Raw genomic sequence first — 26,178 nt, forward strand, 5'->3', positions numbered from 1 at the left:
TTTATTGATTACGTTTTATATACTTGTTGTATCCCTTTTTATGGTTCTCCCTTCAACCATATGAGTGGACTTTGAGTGGCTGCCACCTGCTACCCCACCAAGAAGTTTCCTCCAGTTCCTCCTGTTCACTAGAGAATACAAAAGAACAATATAAAGTTATACCCTTAGCCATACCTATTTGTGTCTATAGGAACATGGTGGAAAGCAAATACTGATGCCTGGCTTGAAGCACATCTTAACATCAGGATGAGGAAATTAATTAACCCATCCAGATTAGAGATAGAAGCAGGAAGCACACTTCCGAGTTCCAGACAGTTTTGAGCATCAGGATAATTTTAGAAAGAATAAGATATTTTGAAATTATGCAGTGATCTCTATTAAAGTGATAACAGCTGGTACAAACTTGACAAACCAAGGGATTTTATAGATGCTTAAAATTGCACACTTCCTGTGAAACCCGGCCAGATGAATATTAGTGATTATAGCAAAAGTACTTACTACTGTTAGATCAATACACAACCTGGTTGACCTATTTTTATAGATATATAAAAATAAGCTTATTTTTATCCCTGGTAGCTCAGCTGATAAATAATCTGCCTGCAATGCAGGAGACTCCGGTTCGATTCCTAGGTTGGGAAGATTCACTGGAAAAGGGATAGGCTACCCACTCCAGTATAATGGTCTGGAGAATTCCATGGACATATACTCCAGGGGTTGCAAAGAGTCAGAATTGACTGAGCAACTTTCACTTTCAAAAATAAGTTTAGCAAAACTCAGTAAGATACATTGAATTGAAAGATAGAATGGAGGTGGATAGTAGGAGTCTGTGCAGTTTCACTAACCCAGCCAACTGGCAATAATTGGTCAAGTGCCTTCTCCCCTGAGAGCAGGGGAACAAACGTGGCTGCCCATTGGTGAGCCTGCCCACTGCTCATAGGGCACGTTATTGGCTATATTTGACACTTGTGGAGTGTATTTCTCCCATGAGATTTAATAATCATAGCCATGAATCTGAACCTCGCGACTGGTCAGTACTCCCCGGCCTGGACAGTAAATGCTCCAGGATTGCTTCATTATTTGTTTTCTGCCAAAGCTGTGTCCTTGAGGCCTTGCCGTATCTGTCTTGCAGCCCAAGGCTGTTATCTAGGCAGCACATTTCCATTTCTTTGAACATTATCTCTTTTGAATACTCCGCACTGAAAATGAGCCATTTTGAGGAGATTGCACCACAGTCATCGTCTTTCTGTGGGAGCCATAAGCAGTTTTGTCAGAATATGTCTAGTTTCAGCACCTTGTTATTGCCTTTTGTGTATCCGGGACACACAGCAGTACAGTCTTTCACTGGAACTTGAATATAATTCTTTAGTCAGAGATCACTTTAGTTTTCCTCCCCCTCTCCCAGACCCAAAACATCATTTAATTAGGTCTAGTGGTATGAAATCCCCTTTCTCAAACGTGAGTCAAAGCCCGTTACTGCAACTGAGCACAAAACTCCCAGAATTCCCTCCGTGACCCCTCCCCAAGAGGCTGAACTCCGAGGACAATGGGACCAGGCTCTCCTGATGAAATGGGGCGCCGGCAGCCATTTTTCTCTGTGGCTCAGTGAGGAGGCCCATATTTACAACGCCCTCACTGCTTGCCGACTCTTAGCGTTTTTCTTTTCAATTTGGATCTCGGCCTGTGCTGTGCCTCTCTCTTGAAGCATGTGCCATTATGATTTTAAAATAATGGGAAGAGCACTATGGCACTGCTCATTGGTGATATGACTCTCAAACTGTCTACAGATTGCCGAGTAAGTGAAATGTTTTGACAGAGAGAAATATGTGTTGTCAACATCGCTTTACCCACAGTTGAGAGGGGAAATTGAAACTGTGCTTCAGCAGGGTTCAGATGCTGATGACTAGCATGATCTCCTCAAAACAAATGACTACAGCTCATTTTGTTTTCCTTTATGCCTCATTCTTCTCTAATGAAATGCCCAATTAAAAGCATACCTCATGCACTTAAAAAAAAAAAAAAAAAAAGGCTTGGGAAGACTTCTGGGAAGGAGCAGTGACAGGAGCAATTCCTCTTTGAGGAAAAAATAGTAGTACACTTGTGTGAAGAAACAGGCTGTGTGGTGACCTCCTGTGTCCTGTGTGGAGAGTTTAAAGGAGACTCAAAAGTAGCCTTTTAAAGATAGAAGGTTGTGTATATATTCTGTGTGAGTGTGTGTGTGTGTGTGTATAAGAGAGAGAGAATGAGAAGGAAGGGGAGAGAGAGAAGGAGAGAAGGAGGGAGAAAGGAAAGATATGAATTATTTGTGATACATGAAACAACAGACACTGTAGAGTCTGTATCCCCAGGAGAGTGGTATGTTTAGGAGGACTTGTGAATTTATCTGTGGGATTAAGTGGAGTGCTGAACTCTGCAGCTGTGTGTTGTCTCCTAGCAAAATGAGGTTTGCTCTGTTCTCCTGGCAGATGTGTTCCTGTTAAGAGTGTGTTCAGAGTGGGAATGCAGGTAGCTCCCAGAGCCCTCCTGACCATTATCTTCACATTTAGTTCGGCATTGTGGAAGCTGCTCTCTAGTTTTTGTTAGAGAACATCCTTGACAAGAGAAAATGTTGACAACTTTGCCTTTCTTGAGAATCACTAAGGAAACATTTCTTCTTGTCAGTCTCCCTTCATGTGCTGTGTAGCATAAAGAAAAGGGGACATTGCTTTGGGGAATAGCCTTGACTTTCAACATGCACTTAGCAACCAATATTTTCTTGAGCACCTACCGTGTGCAGGAATATTTTAATTGCTAGTCATTAAAGTCATATAAAAATGAAGGAAGTTAAGTTCCTATCTTTGGTAGCTAGGCACATTCTTTACTTTTCATGGCTACAGAGCTTTATTGGGGTCAAATACATACACCCTCCTCCTCGTTCATGACCTCTCACTCCCACAGCTAGCTGCCACCCAGGGACTCCCACACATGCGTGGGGAACACATGTCCCTCTGAAATGCATAGGCAACCACCATACCAGCCTTATGCTCCCTTTATTGGGTCATAAGCCCTACAGTAGGCACATTCTTATTTAAACAGTTAATTTCTTAATTGAGGAGGCCATGAAAGATATACTAGCTAAATCCTCTAGATTAAGTTCTACAAGGGCAGGGTTAGCCCTTGTTCATTAAGTGTCCATAGGTTCTAACCAGTACTGTATACATAATTGGGTCCTAATATATAATGGGTGACTCAAATGAGATGAGCAGCAAAATAGTATTTTGTGTTTTTTTATTAGTCATGTGTATGAGAATCATGTGTATCAGGGGGAGCTCTGGCCCTGCTTTGAAGGGTCTTCATGTTATTGATGCTGTTTGGAGAGAGAGATATTCTCCAGCTGCTGGTGCTTACAAAGATCCAAGGTTTATATACACATGACATGGTGCGCACACACCCACCAGCATTAAAGAAAATGGGGAAGGGATGCCTCCCTCTGTGTCCATACAGACACCCTGGATTATTGGCAATGAGTATCACTGTTTCTTTGATGTTCTTTCCACGCCACTTTATCTGCATGCAACAAAGATCAAGAAGGGTGGGGAAAAGAGAAGAACAAATTTGATTTGTCTCAGTTACCACACTCCCAAGTAAGTGTAAGTCCTCGTGGCAGTTAGGCTTCTATAGAAGATAAGGGAAATAGGGGCTGGAGGACAATCTGACCATTGACACTCTCTTCAGTATTGCAAAATACTGCATGAATATAACACTTGTAAAGATAGTCATTGGGATCATCCTATTGAAGTAAAAAGTCATGGGCAGTTCCTGGATAGTAGGTCAAAATGAGCCTGTCCTTGAGGAAAAAATTACCCTTCTGAACTTTAAGTTAGTTAATGTTGATGTTTAATGTTTTGTGGAAAAGTTATGATGATAGGAGGGTGGGGTGAGAGAAACTTGAGTGTCAGGAGTCTTTTCACCATTTTGAATGCCGCCATAATGTTTCCTGAGAATCCCAGGGGCGGGGGAGCCTGGTGGGCTGCCGTCTATGGGGTCGCACAGAGTCGGACACGACTGAAGCAACTTAGCAGCAGCATAATGTTTCCTGGATCAGGGTCTAAGAGCGAAGGGAAGATGTGTAGCCTCTGGCATGTATAAAGTCTATCCCATCTTTCAAGGAACCTTCCACATGAAGAGTGGCCTTGGGTGGACCATCCTGTGAACTGAAAAACAAGTCTCCAGGGCTAGATGAATGCCGCCTGGAACTTGAACATGTGGCCAAGTTCTAGGATGATGAGGTAGGGAGAGGGCAAACAACCCAGGGGTTTATTCCTGTTTTTTTGTAGAATCATATAGGGCAATTTTTTTTAGCTAGTGGGATGAGGTGATAGAGTACAGAGAAGCTGGAAAATTACCACATTTCCCTGGTACAGGCTCTACCTATTGCCAGTAAGAATTTAGTTGACTGGTGTATAAGTGCTTTTACACTTGTAAACTTGACATGAGACCCACATGAAAGAGGTTTTCAAATGTTTGGCTTTGTTTATCCTGCCTGAGGAGAACTCCTGGACTTTTTTACTATCCTTTTTGGAAAAAGACAACTGAGCTGGCAACCCTAAACTGATACTGATAAAGCAAGTATACCTGGCAGAATATCTGAGTTTTAAAAAATGATTCTTGCCTTAGGAAATGTTGTTCATATGTTTCTTGGATTTCTGATAATATGCATTTCTAGATAAGTGAATTTAGGAACCATTATTATCACCATTTTTCTTATAGGAAATCTTTGGGTAAATTGTAACAAGTTCTCTTTTGCTCTTTCCATTTGCCATTTGCTTGCTATTCAGGGAATAAAAAGAACACAATTCCAAGCATAACCTTGGGCATGTGACTTACCAGTTTTAAGTCTGTCATCTATGAAATGTCAGGGTTGGACCCAGTGACTCCTGAGGTCCCTGATCTGGATGCAGGAAGAGGGACGTGAAGCTGTGTGTATACTTCCTGTCATGGTTTTCATTTCCTTAGTGGTGAAGGAATACTTTTTCATAGATGCAGGCCTTCAAATAGTGTTTTCTCCTTTTTGCTCTAAAGAAAGATTTTCAACTTTGGAAAAACCATTCTGGATAAAATGGAACAATTAAAAAATGCTATTGAAACATTATTTTTAGGTCTGCATATTATTTCACAAAGCATTATTTTGTCGCATCTTTGTAAAAAGACTTAGGCAGCTTGTTTCTCTGGCTTTCATCAAATATCGTTTTTCCTTCCTCTTCAAAATAAGCTGCTTCCTTTTTCCTGGCCAGATAAAAGCCTGTGTATTCTGCTTTTCCTGATATCAGCCCGGTGATGGCAGTACCAGGGTTCACATCACTCCAGACTGTCAATTTCAAAGGCTAGTTTGGAAACAGAGGGATGAAAAACAAGCTTCAGTTCTTTTGTTCGGCTCTCTCCAGGACGTACTGTGTATTATCTCAGAAAACCCATTCAGAAGCAGACTGTTTCCTTCCCTGACTTGGCACCAAATCAAGAAGTGGCACATAATGTATTGTGTTTATTATGCATCATTTTGCCGCTGACACTGGGGCCATCAAATATTGGTAAATTTACAGCCAGGGAGGTCCAGCATCATGCCTGAAGTGAAGGACAAAGTATTGTGTTATTCATCTCCAGGCTCTGGTCCTTTGTGATCAGACAGTGAGCAATATACTTATCAAAGTCAAAATAACCTTCACTTTAGGAAACATACTTGTCCTTAATTGCCAGAATAAGAATGCATAAACAGCTTCTCTCTTGATAATGGAATGGAGCCTGAGTTGATGTAAGTGTTGAGTATTTTGTAATTTGTTCATAGTAGTGTGCTCGATTAAATTTTAATTCACAAATTATGTGCGTATTATACTGCAGAGGTAGAAAAATTGGGGGAGTTTAAAATGTGTGGTCTAAATATGCATATCATATTTATGATATACCTGTGCATACTTATGATTTTTTTCTTTTGAGTCAAAGCTAAGGTGATACTTCTATTTCTATGCCCTAGTCCATAGCAGTTAAAAGCCTGGAGTCAGAGGATGTGAGTTGCAATCTCTAACTCCTTCTGTGATGCTACCCTATACCTTCTTTTACTCTTTGTAATATAGCAGTAACAAGAATAGTACCCACCTCTGAGGTGTTTCGAGAATTAAATGAGACTACATATATGAAAAATTGCTTAGTGGAGTACCTGGTACATTATAAGAACTTGAGGAAAATTTGCCTTTATTATTACCGTTCCCTCTAAGTGCACTTTTCTGATAGCTCGGTTGGTAAAGAATCTGCCTGCAATGCAGGAGATTCTGGTTTGATTCCTGGGTTGGGAAGATCTGCTGGAGAAGGGATAGGCTATCCACTCCAGTATTCTTGAGGCTTCAGCTGGTAAAGAATCCACCTGCAATGTGGGAGACCTGGGTTTGGTCCCTGGGTTGGGAAGATCCCTTGGAGAAGGGAAAGGCTACCCACTCCAGTGTTATGGCCTGGAGAATTCCATGGACTGTATAGTCCATAGGGTCACAAAGAGTCGGGCATGACTGAGTGACTTTCACTCCTTCCATTGTATATGTGTGTGTGTGTATACATATATGTATGTTTGTTAAGGTATGAGATCGTCCTTGGGAGGCATATAGTTTTGAGAACCTGACTGAAATGACTCAGGAAGCATAGCAAAGCAGTAAAAATAATTCTTAGTTGATAAGGCATTTGCTTACTGTACTTATCTCAAGTTGAACCTACCCTGTTTAAAAAGGTGTCACTGTTAATCTATAGCTAGTGACTGAGCATTTAAAGGTAAGGGTGTTTATTTGGAAATTGGCAGATTTGGGAAGGTAGTAACACTTGTGTCTATGAGCTGCTGTTTGGCCGAATGTAAACAACAAAACACAAAAATATGAACTCCAATGCTCTTCTGGGAAACAGGGAGAACCTCTAAGAATTTGGTCATTCTTCCTGGCTGAGTCCTGGAGGTTACATGAGTTGACAATCATCCTCTTACCAGTAAAGCCAGAGTGAGAGCATTTGCTTCCTTAGGTTGTCAAAATTCCTTTGTGATATTGGTGGGTGTGTTGTTAGATGGTGAATTAGAGAAATGGACCAGAAAAGAGAAATACTGGGAAGTAAAATGATTGGCCATTTTATTTACAGAACAGTTGGCCTGAGAGGTTTCTGTTGTTGTTGTTGTTACCGTTTTTCACTTATGTCTGTAGGATTAAGTTTAGGCAAATGAAGTGTTCATGAGCTCTAATTTCAGACCAATAATATGTTAAAAAAAACCCACAAGACAAGCAGTATAGATAATTCTGTTTGAAATGAAAATTGCATTTTGAATATTTTTATCTCCTCCTTTGCCCTCTTTCTTTAGCCTAAGTAAAACAGATAGGGAGAACTGTTAGAATCTGCTCACGATTCATCACATACACACACATGCACACACACACACTCCAAAAACACAAACCAAAAGTCTTACCCAAATCCACTGAAAAGTTTCCATCCAAGCTACATGTTTATCACATAAAAATTACTTGACTTTCATAAGAACCACTATTCGAGAAGAGGAACCATAATGTGTATTAATAGGCGAAGAAAGCTTTCTTGGGAAGGACCATAAAACCTTGGAAGTCATAAACTCTGGAAATAGATTTCAGAACAAAAATGCTATGAAAGCCCAGAGCACAGGCTAAGTTCGTGTGGGGCCGACTAAGGAAAGTTTTTTGAAACTGAATTGCCGAGTTGTCATCTGGGCTCCTCCACCTCTACCTCTTTCTTTTCCTTTTAGCCCACTTGTTGCTTTCTGAATTTAGCCCTGTGGTTAATACAGAATATACAATTTAATGAAATAGTAAAATTTTGGCTCGATAATCTTTTTTAAACATTTCACTATAAATTTTCATGATATGTCTTTGTTAACATTTTGGACTGAACAAGGAACTCTTCAAGTTAGTGTGTTCCCCTTCAGAGGCACAGCTCTCTCCAGAAGTTATGCCTTGTAGACATGTTTGTCTCTTGGGGGCCTGGGGGAAGGCCAGCTCTGGCTTGCCCCGTGTACACCTTGGAAGTCTAGAAACCATTCCGTGTGAAAGTTAACTTTCCAAATGGCCTCCTTCTTTCCTAACATCACAGCCAGAGCCTGTGTTTTCACAATATTTGTAAGACCACTGAGAAATGTTTGTTGCCAGATTTACAGCTCTGATCTGTACACATTCACACTGGGTCCCCGCTAGAGTTCCTGCCGAGCTCTGGGGGCCCTACCACGACCTCCCACAGTGCGGCCACAGCACATGTGTTTCCTGAGCAGACTCGGTGCTGCTGTCTGTGTGCACGTTTTCAGTCTATAAATCCTCCATATTCCTGTGCCTGTTTTCTAGGCCTCCAGCCCATACTCTATCATATGTTAGAATGCCACATTTCCCCAGAGAGTTCAGTCCTCCTGCCTAGACTGTGTGGATAAACCTCCAGGTGCTAAACAGGAAGGTCTGTAGCCCATACAATGCTCTCCTTTGACCAGGGTACCCCAGGACAGGGCTAAAGCTCTTTGTGGACTGATGCATTCAGCTGCGCCCCATGGTGGGGTGTGTGACCACTCTGTTTTGACTATGGAAGGTGGCAATGTGTTTGTTTTGGGTTTGTGTAACAGCTTTTTTTTTTTTTTTCCATTCCAGTAGGATGATTGGCATTGGCAGCACCAGCAGTGAAACCATCTCCTATAGAAAGACAAGGCATAGCTTTAATAAAAAGTTGATGATTGGGAATGAGTCCTCGGAGATGGGAAAGCAAAATGTCACATGTGTTAGTTTTAATCACTCGATTCATTTTTTTTTTTCCACTGGGATTTTAACAGTCGTAACATCCTCAAGTTTAAAATCCTGAAAGGAGAACAAGTCAGTGGGGAACCTGGGGTTGTGAGAAAGAAATAGAGCGAGACAAATGCTGAGTGTAGTGTGGGTAGTGGTAATGTGTTGCATTGTAAATATAGGACAAGAAAGGTGGTGAAGGTGGATGAGAGTACAAATTAAGGGAAAGGGAGGCACCTCTTCGTTGGATTGCTCACTTGACGATGGGGATGGTACTTGGAGAGATCAGAGGGGAAGAAGAGGGTGGAAGGGAAAAGGGTATCCCAGACAAGATCCTGGAACCACAGACAAAATGCTTACTACATTTTGAGCAAGACCATAGAGCTCCTCCCTGCTTCATTCCTCACATCTTCACAGATGGCTTACTCTGTGCCAGGGACTGTGCCCTTGGGATACTAGCTTGTCATCATTAGTCACATCTACATCTTTATTAAATGTTTCCATCAGTCCATGCTTGCTAGGTGCTCCAAGGGAGTTAATGGGAGTCAGCAGTGGCCTCTCTGAATTCTGTGGAAAAGACAAGATGCGTATGCTTCCTCTGTTACAGTGTTCAGTGTTTGCAAATGAATAGTTGTGCATTGTTATGCAAATACCAAGGTAATAGAATGTGTGTAAATTACAATAAGTGCAATTACTCACAGGAAAATTTGTTGGCGCTTAGTTATGTTATTGTGTTCACTGCAGATTATAGCCTGTTACTTTCTGTTCCTCTAATATACTTTACCCACTTAAGTTTTGAAATAGAAATGAAATGCTGGGGTATCATCATTTTACAAGAAAGATATATCTGTTTCTTCTATTGCGTTAGACAGGTTAATATGTTTTTGCATTTTATAACAGGGAACTTTATTAGCATGATGAAATTAATGCATTCAAGGCAATATCTTCTGAACCAGTTGTTACCAGTAGATAAAGTCTGATGTGGTAATTGCTGACTGAATGTTAGATCAGGGTTATTACTGAAGTAAAATTATTCACTGTGGGATGATCAGAGCTACAATATTCTGAATGATAAAAGAGCTGCCTTTACTTGCTAGTTTTAATTAGCTGTTAAAGAGGTGTCCTGGGTGATTTTGAAAGGCCCATCTTATCAATATTGTTATTTAGAAATGAATTACAATATTGTTACAGAGCCTGCTAATGTTTCTATCATTAAAGGTCTATCATTGTTTCCATTATGATTCTGTTATTTGAAGGCTTTGCAGACATGGCTTAAATATTCCTTTCAAAGCTTTGTATGTATCTTTTTAAAAAATGCTTTCTATGATCTTAAAATCACCAGAGTTACTCTTTATGGATGGACCATTATTGATCTTATTTGTTCATTTGACAATGTCCGGCTTCGGTCCTTTAAAAAAAAGGAAGCTTAATTTTATAGGAGGAAATGACTTCTTGCCTTTATCCATTGATTGATTGTGTTTGGAGGTGAGTCTTGATCACCCTTGAAAATCTTCATGAGTAGATTTGATGTAATATATAGGCTTTTCTGATATTAATGCTTTGAAATATTAATACAGTTTCCAGAAGTATCTAATTTGTGATCTGACGTGGCCCTGAGTGAAATTTCCAAATTAGTCAGTTTCTGAATAAGTGTAAATAGAAAGTTTTTTTTTAAAGAAATTAACAAATTGTGGTTATTTGGCTGCTCTGGGTCTTACTTGTGGCACACAGGATCTTCCATCTTCTTTGCAGCATGTGGGATCTTTTTTAGTTGTGGCATGAGGATCTTTAGTTGAGGCATGTGGGATCTAGTTTCTCGACCAAGGATCAAATCTGGGCCCCCTGCATTGGGAATTCACCCAATGGCTCTGCACCCTACATTGGGCACTGCACCACCAGGGAAGTCCCAAAATAGAAACAATTTTGAAGAAAAATATTCCCCAAAAGATTAGAGCCCACGTTAAATGTCTGTTACTGAATAATCTGTTTGCAAAACCGCAGTTCTCTAGGTTAAATCGTATTTGTGTTCCCTGCATTTACACTGTTACATCATTTCCCAGGTACAACTGAAGGCCTGTGGCCTTTGGATTCATGGTTGTGCAAACCTTGGGTTGTGTTAATATCGTTACTTGTTCCATGTTTTTAATGAAGTGTAGTTTATTTATGGTATTATATTAGTTTTAGACGTACAGTGTGGTTGAGTGGGCTTCCCGGGTGACTCAGTGGTGACGAAGCTGCAGGTCAATGCGGGTGATGTGGATTCAATCCCTGGGTCAGAAAGATCCCCTAGAAGAGGAAATGGCAACCCAGTCCAGTATTAGTGTGTGGGAAATACCATGGGCAGAGGAGCCTGGTGGGTTGGAGTCTGTGGGGTCACAAAGGCTCACACACACTTAGTGGCTGAGCACGCATGCATAGTGCTGCGGGATTTTCTGGATGAGACTCCATTATAGGTTATTATGAGATAACGGGTGTATTTTTCTGTACTATACAGTATATCCTTGTTGCTTATCCATTTTATTTATAGTAGTTTGTATCTCTTAATCCCAAACTCTCAAATACTGCTACCGTTTATATCAGAGAATGTTTCACCTGTGTTCTCTTCTAGGAGTTTTATAGTTTCGCATTTAGGTCTTTAAACCATTTGGAGTTTATTTTTGTATATGGTGTGAGAGAATGTTGTAATCTCATTGTTTTACATGTGGCTGTCTAGTTTTCCCAGCACGACTTGTTAAAGATACTGTCTTTTCTCCTCTGTATACTCTTGCCTCCCTTGTCATAGATTAGTAGGCTGCAGGTGTGTGGGTTTCTTGTAACTTTAGGTCTATCAGGTACCTATATACAAAAAAGATCTTCACAACCCAGATAATCATGATGGAGTGATCACTCACCTAGAGCCAGACATCCTGGAATGCAAAGTCAAGTGGGCCTTAGAAAGCATCACTATGAACAAAGCTAATGGAGGTGGTGTAGTTCCAGTGGAGCTCTTTCAAATCCTAAAGGATGATGCTGTGAAAGTGCTGCACTCAATATGCCAGCAAATTTGGAAAACTCAGAAGTGGCCACAGGACTGGAAAAGGTCCGTTTTCATTCCAATCCCAAAGAAAGGCAATGGCAAAGAATGCTCAAACTACTGCACAGTTGCACTCATCTCTCACATTAGAAAAGTAATGCTCAAAATTCTCCAAGCTAGGTTCAACAGTATGTGAACTATGAACTTCAAGATGTTTAAGCTGGATTTAGAAAAGGCAGAGGTACCAGAGATCAAATTGCCAACATCTGTTGGATCATCGAAAAAGCAAGAGTTCCAGAAAAACATTTACTTCTGCTTTACTGACTATGCCAAACCTTTGACTATGTGGCTTGCAACAAACTGTGGAAAATTCTTCAACAGTTGGGAATACCAGACCACCTGACCTGCCTCCTGAAAAATCTATGCAAGTCAAGAAGCAACAGATAGAACTGGACCTGGAACAACAGACTGGTTCCAAATAGGAAAAGGAGTACATCAGGGCTATATATGTCACCCTGCTTATTTAACTTATATGCAGAGTACATCATGCGAAACGCTGGGCTGGATGAAGCGCAAGGTGGAATCAAGATTGCCCAGAAAAATATCAATAACCTCAGATATGCAGATGACACCACCCTTATGGTAGAAAGTGAAGAATAACTAAATAGCCTCTTGATGACAATGAAAGAGGAGAGTTGAAAGAGGAAAAGTTGGCTTTAAGCTCAACATTAAGAAAACTAAGACCATTGCATCTGGTCCCATCACTTCATGGCAAATAGATGGGGAAACAGTGGAAACAGTGACAGACTTTATTTTTTGGGGGGCTCCAAAATCACGGCAGATAGTGACTGCAGCAATGAAATTAAAAGATACTTGCTCCTTGGAAAAAGGACAGCTTATTAAAAAGCAGAGACATTACTTTGCCAACAAAGGTCCATCTAGTCAAAGCTATGATTTTTCCAGTAGTCATGTATGGATGTAAGAGTTGGACTATAAAGAAAGCTGAGTGCTGAAAAATTTATACTGTTGAACTGCGGTGTTGGAGAAGACTCTTGAGAGTCCCTTGGACAGCAAGGAAATCCAACCAGTCCATCCTAAAGGAAATCAGTTCTGAATATTCATTGGAAGGACTGATGTTGAAGCTGAAACTCTAATACTTTGGCCACCTGATGCAAAGAACTGAATCATTTGAAAAGACCCTGATGTTGGGAAAGATTGAAGGCGGGAGGAGAAGGGGATGACAGAGGATGATGTAGTTGGATGGCATCACTAACGCGATGGACATGAGTTTGAGTGGGCTCCGGGAGTTGGTGATGGACCAGGAGGCCTGGCGTGCTGCAGTCCATGGGGTCACAGAGTCGGACAGACTGAGTGACTGACCTGGCTGACTGACTGAGGTTCCCATACTTCTATACTTAACAAAGTCCATTTCTAAGGAAGTGAAAGAGCTTTCACAAAAATTTTGTTTTCGAATTGAAGGGATTGTAGAAATTACTTACTCTTATTTATGGCTTACAATTGAGAAAAATGAGACCAAAAGACATTTCTTTAATAGAGTCAAATGTCTATTTAATTCAAAGACCCTGCATGATAATCTAGTCTCACCTAACAGCATTTGTTTCTGCTAACTGCTCACCTTGTATTGTTATTGAATATATATGAATAGATAAAGGGAGAAGAGAGAAAGAGAGAGATGGAAGTAATAAAGTAAATTAGATGATAAGTCACTCACTCTTAGGACCAAACTTCTACATCTTCATATGGAGTTGAACAGATTGTGATTTCCAGTTTATTTGACTCAGTGGGATAAGCTGGTAGGCTTCAGGGGTCGTGGCTTTCTGAGAATAATGTACAGTTTGCATCACAGAAATCCTTGGAGATAATGAGTCCCAATTAGCAGAGAAGAGATTTTCTTGCCACTTAAGGGTACTATTAACTTGAGTGCAAGTGTGTCCATTTCCACTTTAGTAGCTACAATAAAACTGTTGAAAATCCCAAATAACTGGTACCATATTTCCAGTTTATTGCAATAATATGTTGGTGCCAGGATTGCCCATAAATTATTACAATTTGTTTTTTCTTTTTTTTTTTTTTACTCTTTCTCATATTATTGTATAGTTTTGCAACTTGACCAGATTTATTTGTGGTCTCTGGAGAGATATATTACTTCTAGTCCTGACAGAGCTAGTCAATGCCTCAAGGAATTTGTCTTTATGTAGCAAAATAATTCCTGGAGGAGATTTTGAGATAACTGTCCTTTTGAAGGCATGGGGTGCCTTAAGTTGTCCTGGTTATCTACATCTTCTAAAGTTGTGCTTTTCAACTGTGGGGGTATGTTAGAATCAAGAGAGGATCTTGTATGAAGAACCAATGCCTGGGCCCCACCCCTGGTGACTCTATCCAGGGATGAGACCCGGGCATTGGTAGTCTTTAAAAGTTCCCCAGATAATTCAGCAAGGGTTGAGAACTGCTCATTGGCACATTATGGCTCTGTTCTAACATTGCATAATTAGAGGAGATCCTTTTATCATGGGAGAAATCACCCATGATGTAGCAGTCTAGGAGCTCTTGTGAAGAAAGAGCTGGAACTGACAGTTTCATTGTAGATGGCCTCAATATGATGGTTGAGTGTGTTAATACTTATGTTCTGTTTTAACCTAATGGCCTAACTATAACTTATTTATGTCTAACTTGACAACAGTAAAAAGTATGAAAATCAAATTGACTACAGCAATGTATATTACTCAAGGAAATGAAATTTTTAGTTATTTCTCTTCCTTTACTATGAGATTCAATCAATATTGTGTGACTTCTACTTATGTTAATAAATAGATGTTTCAAGATTGTCATTCACTGAGTCAAAATATTTGTTTTATCCTTTTACTAATTAGGTACCAGAACAGTCTGACAAAGCAACACATCAGTATCTTCACAACCAAAATTCACTGTGAAAGTGAAAGTCTCTTGGTCATGTCTGACTCTTTGTGACCCATGGACTGTATAGTCCATGGAATTCTCTGGGCCAGAGTTCTGGAGTGGGTAGCCTTTCCTTTCTCCAAGGGATCTTCCCAACCCAGGGATCGAACCCAGGTCTCCCACATTGCAGGTGGATTCTTTACCAGCTGAGCCACAAGGGAAGACCCAAACACTGTGGAAATGAACAAATAATTTTTTTAAGAGTTACTTTTGGCACCTGCAAATCTTTGAAACAAATGCTTTAAAGTGTCATGTGACAGGAAATTATATTTCCAATAAAGGAAGTCTGACACTTTTTAATCTTGTTGGATAATAGGCATTAGAAAACTGATAGTGATGACTCTAGAGTTTCTAATATAATTACCAAACTTGAGTGCTGTGTTAGTTTTTAAGATACAGACTTCCAAATCAGAGAATTTTTGATAATATTTGTAAAGGATATACAAGATGAAGAATGACTAAAAATAACCAAAGAATTATTTATAATAGAGAAAATTAAAGAAGTAAAAGCCCCTGACAGAAGGGGATAGTTAGCAATTATGGCCTATCCATATGATGAAATGTTATAACGTGGATTAAAGTTTTTTAAATACAGTGGGAAAATGCTCATATCATGTAGAGAAAAAGCTGGATAAAACACAATAGCAATAATATGATCCTCTCTAAATTGCACAGATATTCCCTTGACTCTTTTTCTTCATACCCTGGTTACTTCAGGGTGATGGCAAAGTCAAGGAGATCAGCAGACTGTCTCTCTTGCTCTGGACGCTGACCAGGCACGGGTATTTGAGGAGCTGCTTTCTCAAGGCCTGGGTTTCCAATTTGTGGTGATTCCTTCCAAGCATGATGCTAGAATACCTGGGCTTATTAATGTGGGTATGTAACTAAGAGATTTTCTCTCTAGCAATGACTTGGACCAAAGTCAACTGGAGAAGTAAATGATAATTCACCTGTCAATCCCTACAGCTCTTTTACCTAATGGGAGTCATCATTTCCACCCACAGTGTCATTCTTTCAGCACAACATACCTCTTAAACCCCTCCAAAATCTTCTCCCAGGGTAAAGCTTTCTAGGCCAAATATATTTACTTTTACTTCCATGGCTTGTTGGTGTTTTTTTTTTTTTTTCTCATTTGTGGTTGATTTTTCTCATATAATAGAATGTAGTGTTTTTCCAAGTGTGGTTCCCTGGGCCTGCAGCATCAGCATCACCAGGAATTTAACCTTTGAAAAGTGGTTACTGAGGCTTCCCCGATGACTTAGTGGTAAAGAATCTGCCTGCGAATGCAGGAGATATGGGTTCAGTCCCTGGTCCAGGAGGATCTGACATGCCGCAGAGCAACTGAGCCTGTATGCCACAACTATTGAACCTGTGCTCTAGAGCCCAGGAGCTGCAACTATTCAGCCCTTGTGCTGCAACTATTGAGCCCATGCAGAAGCCATCTCAGTAAGCCTGCACACCACAACTAGGGAGAAGCCCTCACTCACCACAGCTAGAGAAAAGCCCCTGTGGCACAAGGATCCAGCACAGCCATGAATAAATAATTTTTTAAAATGGCTACTAGTTAACTAGAGCATCTTTCTTTCCTTTATAATATTTCTCCCTCAACAGTTTATAGAATTATCATAGCTAAAATGTAGGTAGCTATGTTTTATTGCACATTCTTCCATGTGTTTTCCAAATATTAATTCATTTAATTTTCATAAACACACTATGAGGTAGGTGTTATTATTTCCCTATTTTGTAATGAAGGACACTGGACACAGAAAAGAAAAGTAACTCACCCAAAGACCAGCAGATATAAAAAATGCTCATAGGAAAAATATTGGAAGCAAATGTCTACCAGAAGCAGTTATTTCTGGATGTGGGAACTACAGATAGCTTTAAATTTCTTCTCTGTGCTTTTCTGTATTTTCCAAAGCAATACATAGTACACTTGCTGTCAGAAGAAAACTCAAAATATTGAAAAATATGAAGATAGAAGTTTCAGAGAAGACCTGGAGTAAGGTGAGCCAGGACAGGAGAGAGGAGTTGTGATTTATTAAAAACCTTCTTCCTCAGGTCAGGTCTTCCAGGATCCTGGCAGCTGCTGAGCAAGTGAGGAGATAAAGCCCTGGGTGTGGGCATGTAAGCATCAGAACTGAAAACCCAGGAAGGGCATGACATTGAGCAATCTGATCTTTCCAATGTGTTAACAGGTTTCGAAACTTATTATCTTTGTGGATAGGCAGTGGTAAAGTGCATTTTATCACAATATGTTTAAGAGATATTTGATGGCACAAAACCCAGCTCTCTGAATCCAAGGTAGAAGGACAGTTTGACCATAAAACAATGCCCTGACTCATCTTTAATTAAGTGTGCAATGTGGGAAGGGAATTAGTGTTTTCTAGTATATGGGAGGTATGGAGCAACAGCTATAAGTTTTCAAAATAGCCCATTATTAGCAATCTGCACTGAATAGATTGGTAGCCACAGTTCAGTTAGCCCCTAAAACAAGCTGAACAATAGCTGAAGTGATTATTTGGGGTAAATTATTGCTGTTATAAAATGTAAACAGTGTTTTATTACAGCAAAAATAGATTTTTTTTCTTAATTTCTCTCTTCACTCCACCTCTCCTCAACTGGATCTCCTTGCCAGAGATCTGGAAGAGTGATCTCTTGTTTCCCTCCCCACATTGGCAGGAGAGTCTCAGGCATTCGAATGCAGCAAGACAGGATACATCTTGTAAAGGTTTTCCATTTTAATATCCCTTAATGACCAATAATAAATTCCGTATAGTTAATCCCCTGTTCTCATGAAAACAATCTAGATGGTTTAAAAAATCAATCATTAATGAGCAGTAAGTGACAGCTCTCCAACAACACAGCTGTATTTTTGTAAAAGTGATTAAACATTGTCTGCATTCATAATTGCATGGTTAATAAGAATGTTGAGCACTAAGTCAAGCATTGTTGCTAATGATGACAGATTATGATGCTACAAATGCTTTAGAGTTATGAGGCTAAATTTTCAAAGGCAGTCCCTGGAATGAAATTCACACAGACCCTTAAGTATGCAATTTGCATGGACCATTACCAGGTTTGTGCATGGCATTTGGGAACTTTGCAGTTGAGACTCTTTAGAAAATCTAGCCCATTATGACAGAAAGCATCTGTAATTGACAGTAACTGATATCCTTCTGCCCAGTGTTGGTGAAACGTTTAAGATGCTCTCTGTGTGGTTTGATGGAGCTCATAGCCCCTTTGATGAAGAGTCCTGAAGGCTGAAAGTAAGGCAAAGAGGATCTCTAGGGGATATAATTCAGCCTCACACATAGGTGTAAATATCAAGAGTTTTGCAAGGAGGTGAGAGAGTGGGCAAGTCATTTGGAAGGGGGACTTGACAATACCTTCATTAATTATTTACCTCTATCATTTTGGCCTTAAAACTACTCACTAAACCTTGGTAATTCCTGGATTATCATTTATAAGTCTAAGTATTTTAAATCTGAGGTTGTCCCTGGTCCACTGGGGATTGATGATTGTGCTGAGGGACTTCAATCTTTTTGAAAATGTGTACAGAGTGGGTCACTTCATGATTGAGCATGCTCCATCTGCTGCTCAGTCTGTCTGTACTCTGATCAGGTATGAAGCCATAAGTAGTCATATTTGGTAAGGAAGATTGCAGGCTAAAAAAGGAACTGATGAATTTGAGGATTCTTGGAAATGTCTTGTAACTTTCTGGGATGTTGAGGGTCTGACTGATAGTTTGGTAGCATTATGTCTAGTGCAATTATTTACTTATTCCTGTTGGTATGGATATTTTCTCTTGACAATAGCTTGACCTAGAGAGCCGAGACCATGGGCATTATTCTGTTGGCTTCAATATAACACCTCAATCAGTGATGCTTTTATCTGGATTAGGAAGCCCTTGTCTGAACAGAGGACTACAGACTGATACAAGCACATTTATTTTAAATTTTATTGGAGAATAGTTTATTTGCAATGTCATGTTTATTTCAGGTATATAGCAATGTGATTCAGTTATACATATATTTATTCTTTATGAAATTCTTTTTCCATATAAGTTATTACAGAATATTAGTAGAGTTCCCTGTGCTATATAGTAGATGCTTGTTGGTTATATGGTCTATGTATAATAGCATATATGTTAATCTCAAACTCCTAGTTTATCCCTTAGACCTAGAGATTATCATACTAAGTGAAAAGTCAGAGAAAGATAAATATCATATGGTGTCACTCATGTGTGGAATCTAATTTTAATAAATGATACAAATGAACTTGTTTATAAAATAGAAACAGAGATTTCAAAAATGAGCCTGGTTTTAAGATATCTGGGTTTCAAATATTACTCTGTCACTCACGAGTGACATTCTATTCCTTTTGAGGCCTTACTTTTTCTTATTGGTAATATAGGAGGGTTTGGTAGGTACTTGTTAGGGTTATTGTGAGGAATCAGTGAGATAAGTATTTGAAACTCTTAGTAGAGTGACTAGGATTTAGTATGTGCTTGATAAAAGCTAGTGGTTCCTGTTTTATAATTGTTAAGGCCACAGGTCTATGTCCTGAATCAGTAAGTACAGTTGAGGCTGGGATCTTTTTAGCAAATCTGGTTGATTCCTTGTAGATCTAAGAGAAATGAGGTACTGCCTTTAGTCTATGTGTTAAGTAGCTTGTAGCTGATCAGCGGTTACTTATATTTTTTGGGCTGTAATGTGTTCCTCCTATACCTAAGAAGGTACAAGCATATTGCAGAGAGGGGAGGAATGGACACCAGCTGAGCCAGACAGACCAGCCCAGAGGCATGGCAGCTGTCAAAGGGTCTCACAACTTGGTCCCAGCATCTGAAACCATACCCAGAACTACTGTAGAGCCATTCAGGACTGGAGTTGAATCATTAGTGGAGAAGAGCTTTCTGGAGCAACAGAAAGATCTGAAATGATGTTTGTTGACTTTCTGCCAGGGACTTCTGCTCTCTTAAAGAGCCCTCCTATTTCCTGCCTAAGCTTCTGGTGCCCATTTCTGTGGTCAGGGATTTTCCCCATGCCCTATAACCAATTTTATTATTTTTTCTTCCAATATTTATTGTTAAAATATGAGGAAGATAGTGTACATATATTTGTTTCCACCTCTTCTTGTCACATAAGTGTGGTCTACTGTGCACAGTTTTTTACTTTGCTTTTGCTTACTTAACAATATGTCTTGGAGATGTCTTGTAGGAGTGTATATATCAGTCTTTTCTGTTCCTTTTTACTGTGTATTTCACTGAATGGATATACCATTGTCTAGTCAACTAGTTTTTAAATTCATGGGCATTTGGGTGGGGTGGGGGAACATTTCTTGATTATAAAGCAGAGACTGGATAGCAATTAAACATCCTACAGGCCACAGTACTTTCCTCCATCCTTTTTCTCCTCCTTGGATTGTTTGCTATCTAACAAATTAGTGGGCCTGCATCATAAGACAGTGAAAAATACATGCTGAATGGAGTTGACACATGAAGGAAGAATGGGCTCATGCCTTGGTCTTAGTTCTCCTCACTTCTATCCCAATAGAATTCGGATTCCTTTTTTTTTTTTTTTAATTTTATTTTATTTTTAAACTTTATTCTATTGGTTTTGCCAAATATCGAAATGAATCCACCACAGGTATACATGTGTTACCCATCCTGAACCCTTGTCCCTCCTCCCTCCCTATACCCTCCCTCTGGGTCGTCCCAGTGCACCAGCCCCAAGCATCCAGTATCGTGCATCGAACCTGGACTGGCGACTCGTTTCATACATGATAGTATACATGTTTCAATGCCATTCTCCCAAATCTTCCCTCCCTCTCCCTCTCCCACACAGTCCATAAGACTGTTCTATACATCAGTGTCTCTTTTGCTGTCTCGTACACAGGGATATTGTTACCATCTTTCTAAATTCCATATATATGTGTTAGTATACTGTATTGGTGTTTTTCTTTCTGGCTTACTTCACTCTGTATAATAGGCTCCAGTTTCATCCACCTCATTAGAACTGATTCAAATGTACTCTTTTTAAAGGCTGAGTAATACTCCATTGTGTATATGTACCATGGCTTTCTTATCCATTCCTCTGCTGATGGACATCTAGGTTGCTTCCATGGGGTACACGTGTCTCTTTCCCTTCTGGTTTCCTTAGTGTGCATGCCCAGCATTGGGATTGCTGGATCATAAGGCAGTTCTATTCCCAGTTTTTTAAGGAATCTCCACACTGTTCTCCATAGTGGCTGTACTAGTTTGCATTCCCACCAACAGTGTAAGAGGGTTCCCTTTTCTCCACACCCTCTCCAGCATTTATTGCTTGTAGACTTTTGGATGGCAGCCATTCTGACTGGTGTGAAATGGTACCTCATAGTGGTTTTGATTTGCATTTCTCTGATAGTGAGTGATGTTGAGCATCTTTTCATGTGTTTGTTAGCCATCTGTATGTCTTCTTTGGAGAAATGTCTATTTAGTTCTTTGGCCCATTTTTTGATTGGGTCATTTATTTTTCTGGAGTTGAGGTGTAGGAGTTGCTTGTATATTTTTGAGATTAGTTGTTTGTCAATTGCTTCATTTGCTATTATTTTCTCCCATTCTGAAGGCTGTCTTTTCACCTTGCTAATAGTTTCCTTTGTTGTGCAGAAGCTTTTAAGTTTAATTAGGTCCCATTTGTTTATTTTTGCTTTTATTTCCAATATTCTGGGAGGTGGGTCATAGAGGATCCTGCTGTGATGTATGTCGGAGAGTGTTTTGCCTATGTTCTCCTCTAGGAGTTTTATAGTTTCTGGTCTTACGTTGAGATCTTTAATCCATTTTGAGTTTATTTTTGTGTATGGTGTTAGAAAGTGTTCTAGTTTCATTCTTTTACAAGTGGTTGACCAGTTTTCCCAGCACCACTTGTTAAAGAGATTGTCTTTAATCCATTGTATATTCTTGCCTCCTTTGTCAAAGATAAGGTGTCCATAGGTGCGTGGATTTATCTCTGGGCTTTCTATTTTGTTCCATTGATCTATATTTCTGTCTTTGTGCCAGTACCATACTGTCTTGATGACTGTGGCTTCATAGTAGAGCCTGAAGTCAGGTAGGTTGATTCCTCCAGTTCCATTCTTCTTTCTCAAGATAGCTTTGGCTAATCGAGGTTTTTTGTATTTCCATACAAATTGTGAAATTATTTGTTCTAGCTCTGTGAAGAATGCCGTTGGTAGCTTGATAGGGATTGCATTGAATCTATAAATTGCTTTGGGTAGTATACTCATTTTCACTATATTGATTCTTCCAATCCATGAACATGGTATATTTCTCCATCTATTAGTGTCCTCTTTGATTTCTTTCACCAGTGTTTTATAGTTTTCTATATAGAGGTCTTTAGTTTCTTTAGGTAGATATATTCCTAAGTATTTTATTCTTTCCATTGCAATGGTGAATGGAATTGTTTCCTTAATTTCTCTTTCTGTTTTCTCATTATTAGTGTATAGGAATGCAAGGGATTTCTGTGTGTTGATTTTATATCCTGCAACTTTACTATATTCATTGATTAGTTCTAATAATTTTCTGGTGGAGTCTTTAGGGTTTTCTATGTAGAGGATCATGTCATCTGCAAATAGTGAGAGTTTTACTTCTTCTTTTCCAATTTGGATTCCTTTTATTTCTTTTTCTGCTCTGATTGCTGTGGCCAAAACTTCCAAAACTATGTTGAATAGTAATGGTGAAAGTGGGCACCCTTGTCTTGTTCCTGACTTTAGAGGAAATGCTTTCAATTTTTCACCATTGAGGATAATGTTTGCTGTGGTTTTGTCATATATAGCTTTTATTATGTTGAGGTATGTTCCTTCTATTCCTGCTTTCTGGAGAGTTTTTATCATAAATGGATGTTGAATTTTGTCAAAGGCTTTCTCTGCATCTATTGAGATAATCATATGGTTTTTATTTTTCAATTTGTTAATGTGGTGTATTACATTGATTGATTTGCAGATATTGAAGAATCCTTGCATCCCTGGGATAAAGCCCACTTGGTCATGGTGTATGATCTTTTTAATGTGTTGTTGGATTCTGATTGCTAGAATTTTGTTTAGGATTTTTGCATCTATGTTCATCAGTGATATTGGCCTGTAGTTTTCTTTTTCTGTGGCATCTTTGTCAGGTTTTGGTATTAGGGTGATGGTGGCCTCATAGAATGAGTTTGGAAGCTTACCTTCCTCTGCAATTTTCTGGAAGAGTTTGAGTAGGATAGGTGTTAGCTCTTCTCTAAATTTTTGGTAGAATTCAGCTGTGAAGCCGTCTGGACCTGGGCTTTTGTTTGCTGGAAGATTTTTGATTACAGTTTCAATTTCCGTGCTTGTGATGGGTCTGTTAAGATTTTCTATTTCTTCCTGGTCCAGTTTTGGAAAGTTGTACTTTTCTAAGAATTTGTCCATTTCTTCCACGTTGTCCATTTTATTGGCATATAATTGTTGATAGTAGTCTCTTATGATCATTTGTATTTCTGTGTTGTCTGTTGTGATCTCTCCATTTTCGTTTCTAATTTTATTGATTTGATTTTTCTCCCTTTGTTTCTTGATGAGTCTGGCTAATGGTTTGTCAATTTTATTTATCCTTTCAAAGAACCAGCTTTTGGCTTTGTTGATTTTTGCTATGGTCTCTTTTGTTTCTTTTGCATTTATTTCTGCCCTAATTTTTAAGATTTCTTTCCCTCTACTAACCCTGGGGTTCTTCATTTCTTCCTTTTCTAGTTGCTTTAGGTGTAGAGTTAGGTTATTTATTTGACTTTTTTCTTGTTTCTTGAGGTATGCCTGTATTGCTATGAACTTTCCCCTTAGGACTGCTTTTACAGTGTCCCACAGGTTTTGGGTTGTTGTGTTTTCATTTTCATTCGTTTCTATGCAAACTTTGATTTCTTTTTTGATTTCTTCTGTGATTTGTTGGTTATTCAGCAGCGTGTTGTTCAGCCTCCATATGTTGGAATTTTTAATAGTTTTTCTTCTGTAATTGAGATCTAATATTACTGCACTGTGGTCAGAAAAGATGCTTGGAATGATTTCTATTTTTTTGAATTTACCAAGGCTAGATTTATGGCCCAGGATGTGATCTATCCTGGAGAAGGTTCCATGTGCGCTTGAGAAAAAGGTGAAATTCATTGTTTTGGGGTGAAATGTCCTATAGATATCATTTAGGTCTAACTGGTCTATTGTATCATTTAAAGTTTGTGTTTCCTTGTTAATTTTCTGTTTAGTTGATCTATCCATAGGTGTGAGTGGGGTATTAAAGTCTCCCACTATTATTGTGTTATTGTTAATTTCTCCTTTCATACTTGTTAGCATTTGTCTTACATATTGCGGTGCTCCCGTGTTGGGTGCATATATATTTATAATTGTTATATCTTCTTCTTGGATTGATCCTTTGATCATTATGTAGTGACCGTCTTTGTCTCTTTTCACAGCCTTTGTTTTAAAGCTATTTTATCTGATGTGAGTATTGCTACTCCTGCTTTCTTTTGGTCCCTATTTGCATGGAAAATCTTTTTCCAGCCCTTCACTTTCAGTCTGTATGTGTCCCCTGTTTTGAGGTGGGTCTCTTCTAGACAGCATATGTAGGGGTCTTGTTTTTGTATCCATTCAGCCAGTCTTTGTCTTTTGGTTGGGGCATTCAAGCCATTTACATTTAAGGTAATTACTGATAAGTATGATCCTGTTGCCATTTACTTTATTGTTTTGGGTTAGAGTTTATACACCGTTTTTGTGTTTCCTGTCTAGAGAATATCCTTTAGTATTTGTTGGAGAGCTGGTTTGGTGGTGCAGAATTCTCTCAGCTTTTGCTTGTCTGAGAAGCTTTTGATTTCTCCTTCGTATTTGAATGAAATCCTTGCTGGGTACAATAATCTGGGCTGTAGGTTATTTTCTTTCATCACTTTAAGTATGTCTTGCCATTCCCTCCTGGCTTGAAGAGTTTCTATTGAAAGATCAGCTGTTATCCTTATGGGAATTCCCTTGTGTGTTATTTGTTGTTTTTCCCTTGCTGCTTTTAATATTTGTTCTTTGTGTTTAATCTTTGTTAATTTGATTAATATGTCTTGGGGTGTTTCGCCTTGGGTTCATCCTGTTTGGGACTCTCTGGGTTTCTTGGACTTGAGTGATTATTTCCTTCCCCATTTTAGGGAAGTTTTCAACCATTATCTCCTCAAGTATTTTCTCATGGTCTTTCTTTTTGTCTTCTTCTTCTGGGACCCCTATGATTCGAATGTTGTAGTGTTTAATATTGTCCTGGAGGTCTCTGAGATTGTCCTCATTTCTTTTAATTCGTTTTTCTTTTTTCCTCTCTGATTCATTTATTTCTACCATTCTATCTTCATATCACTAATCCTATCTTCCACCTCTGTTATTCTACTATTTGTTGCCTCCAGAGTGTTTTTAATTTCATTTATTGTATTATTAATTATATATTGACTCTTTTTTATTGCTTCTAGGTCCTTGTTAAACCTTTCTTGCATCTTCTCAATCCTTGTCTCCAGGCTATTTATCTGTGATTCCATTTTGATTTCAAGATTTTAGATCAATTTCACTATCATTATTTGGAATTCTTTATCAGGTAGATTCCCTATCTCTTCCTCTTTTGTTTGGTTTGGTGGGCATTTTTCCTGTTCCTTTATCTGCTGGATATTCCTCTGTCTCTTCATCTTGTTTAAATTGCTGGGTTTGGGGTGTCCTTTCTGTATTCTGGCAGTTTGTGGAGTTCTCTTTATTGTGGCGTTTCCTCACTGTGTGTGGGTTTATACAGGTGGCTTGTCAAGGTTTCTTGGTTAGGGAAGCTTGTGTCCATGTTCTGGTGGGTGGAGCTGTATTTCTTCTCTCTGGAGTGCAATGAAGTGTCCAGTAATGAGTTATGAGATGTCTATGGTTTTGGGGTGACTTTGGGCAGCCTGTATCTTGGAGCTCAGGGCTGTGTTCCTTTGTTGCTGGAGAATTTGTTTGGTATGTCTTGCCCTGGAACTTAGTGTCCCTTGTGTGGTGCTTTGTTTCAGTGTAGGTATGGAGGCGTTTGATGAGCTCCTGTCAATTAATGTTCCCTGGAGTCAGGAGTTCCCTGGAGTCAGGGTTTGGACTTAAGCCTCCTGCTTCCAGTTATCAGTCTTATTTTTACAGTAGTTTCAAAACTTCTCCTTCTATACAGCACCATTGATAAAATATCTACGTTAAAGATGAAAAGTTTCTCCGCCGTGAGGGTCACCCAGAGAGGTTCACAGCATTACATGGAGGAGAGAAGAGGGAGGAGGGAGTTAGAGGTGACCCGGATGAGATGAGGTGGAATCAATAGAGGAGAGAGTGGGCTAGCCAGTAGTCACTTCCTTATGTGTACTCCACAACTGGACCATTCAGAGATGTTCATGGAGTTATACAGAGAAGAGA

General features: G+C 39.3%; 1 long non-coding RNA gene across 5 annotated transcripts in view; it reads left to right on the top strand.

The window, feature by feature from the left end:
- Positions 1 to 4,492: 4,492 nt before the first annotated feature.
- LOC112447397 (uncharacterized) overlaps positions 4,493 to 26,178 on the top strand; it is a 909,470-nt gene continuing 887,784 nt past the window's right edge. For 2 of the 5 annotated variants that reach the window (XR_009495228.1, XR_009495231.1), the window contains exon 1: positions 4,493 to 5,785. This is a non-coding gene — a long non-coding RNA (uncharacterized lncRNA). Of the gene's footprint in view, positions 5,786 to 8,590; positions 9,444 to 26,178 lie in introns of those variants that run through there. The other 3 variants (XR_009495230.1, XR_009495233.1, XR_009495232.1) reach the window with 2 other exon arrangements.

This window comes from Bos taurus, chromosome 7 (assembly GCF_002263795.3).
Source record: "Bos taurus isolate L1 Dominette 01449 registration number 42190680 breed Hereford chromosome 7, ARS-UCD2.0, whole genome shotgun sequence".
Lineage (NCBI taxonomy): Eukaryota > Metazoa > Chordata > Mammalia > Artiodactyla > Bovidae > Bos > Bos taurus.